The sequence below is a fragment of the Vombatus ursinus genome, unplaced genomic scaffold, assembly GCF_900497805.2.
Source record: "Vombatus ursinus unplaced genomic scaffold, bare-nosed wombat genome assembly UNPS02014820.1, whole genome shotgun sequence".
NCBI lineage: Eukaryota > Metazoa > Chordata > Mammalia > Diprotodontia > Vombatidae > Vombatus > Vombatus ursinus.
The window spans coordinates 20,848,260-20,850,182 of NW_020954598.1; the positions used below are offsets into that span (position 1 = coordinate 20,848,260).

At 39.7% G+C, this 1,923-nt stretch overlaps 1 long non-coding RNA gene across 2 annotated transcripts in view; it reads left to right on the forward strand.

Moving 5' to 3' along the window:
• LOC114024172 overlaps nt 1–1,917 on the forward strand; it is a 20,098-nt gene extending 18,181 nt beyond the window's left edge. The window contains exon 5 of one of the 2 annotated variants that reach the window (XR_003566878.1): nt 1,752–1,917. This is a non-coding gene — a long non-coding RNA (uncharacterized LOC114024172). Of the gene's footprint in view, nt 1–1,055; nt 1,091–1,751 lie in introns of those variants that run through there. The other variant, XR_003566877.1, reaches the window with a different exon arrangement.
• The last annotated feature ends 6 nt before the right edge of the window (nt 1,918–1,923 follow it).

Consider the following 1,923-nt stretch of genomic DNA (forward strand, 5'->3'; position numbering starts at 1 on the left):
AGCTGACATTTACATAGTGCTTTAATACATGTTACCTCACTTGACCTTGTGAGGCAGATGCTAGTGTTTATCCCTATTTTACAGGTGGGGAAACTGAGGCCCAGAGAAGTTACATAACTTGGACAAGGTCAGCTAGTTAATAAGTGTCTAAGGCAGGATTCAAACCCCTGTCTCTTGACAGAGTCCTTCCCACTGTACCATGTCACCTCACATACCAAGGATAGCTGTTATTTTTTTTAAAGGAATTTAAAAAAATTTTTTCTCAATTATATGTAAAAACAATTTTAACATTCATTTTTTAAATCATTTTTGAATTCTACATTCCCTACCTCACTACACCATTCCCCCCTCCTTGAGAAGACAAATACTTTGATGTAGATTATACATGTACAGTCATGCAAATATACTTCCATGTTAGCCATGATTCAAAAAAGAACTCAAACAAATAAACAAAAAACAAGAAAAATAAAAGTTTTAAAAAGTATGCTTTTTTTAAAAAGAGTATGCTTTGATCTACATTCAGACTCCATCAGTACTTTCTCTGGAGGTAGATAGCATTTTTCATCATAAATCTTTTGGAATTGTCTTGGACCACTGTATTGCTAAAAATAGCTAAATCATTCACAGTTGATCATCATTACGGTATTGCTGTCACTGTGCACAATGTCCTCCTGGTTCTGCTCACTTCACTCTGCATCAGTTCATATCAGTCTTCCCAGGTGTTTCTGAGAGCATCCTGCTCACCATTTCTTACAGCACAATAGTATTCCAATGACAGCTGTCATTGTAAATGCCCACAGATTCCTATGTATGCAGACTTAAGTAGGAGGCAGATTCTAAAGAAGGTCCTTCATTTCTCAGATCTGCCACCACCCTCGTACAGGTCCTCATTACCCCCAACCTCTATTTAACTTTAATAGACTCCGTAGGCCTCCCAACTCCGTTCTCTCTCTCTTCCAACCTGGTGTGCAGAGTTCTGGGCTCACACGTCACAACCACGCTTATCTGCAGCTCCTCTTCTTTCTGCTCTTAACTCATAAAAACTTCTCTTTTAGAAATGATGAGCAGGCAGACTTCAGAAAAACCTGGAAAGACTTGGATGGTCTGATGCTGAGTGAAGTGAGCAGAACCAGGAGAACGTTGTACACAGCAACAGCCATGTTGTGAGATGACTAATATTGATAGACTTAACCCCTCTCAGCAATGCAAGTTTCTAAGACGTCTCCAAAGGCCTCATGAGGGAAAATGCTGTCCACATCCAAAGAAAGAACTGTGGAGTTTGAATGCAGGTCGAAGCATACTATTTGCTATTTTTTTCTCTTCTGTTGAGTTTTGTCTCCTCTTTCTGGTGGTTCCTCCTATTGGTTCTAATTCTTACTTACAACATCACTAATATGAAAATATGTTTAATGGGAATGTATATGTATAACCTATATCAGACTGTGTGCCTTCTTGGGGAGGGTGGTGGGGAGGAAGGGGGAGAAAAATTTAAAACTCAAAAGCATATGGAAGTAATTGCTGATAAATCAAAATAAATTAATTTTTTAAAAATCTTCTTTTAGGAGGCAGCTAGGTGGCACAGTGAATAGAGCTCTGGTCTTGGAGTTAGGAGGACCTGAGTTCAAATCCAGCTTCAGACACTTTACAGTTACTAGCTGTGTGACCCTGGGCAAGTCACTTAACCCTGATCGCCTCACCAAAAAGCAAAAAACAAACAACAACAACAAAAAAAAACCCCTTCTCTTTTATAGGTCAAGTTCAAGGGCTAGCTCAAGGCTGGACTTCAACTCATCACTCCTACAAAGCTAGGAACTTAGGGGATGCTAGATCAAAGAGCCAAGTCAACTAGCTCCTAGGATAGAGATATCACCTTGGCAAAGAGTTCACACCTTGTCTAGGAGGGATGGTTCCTTTCCACAACTG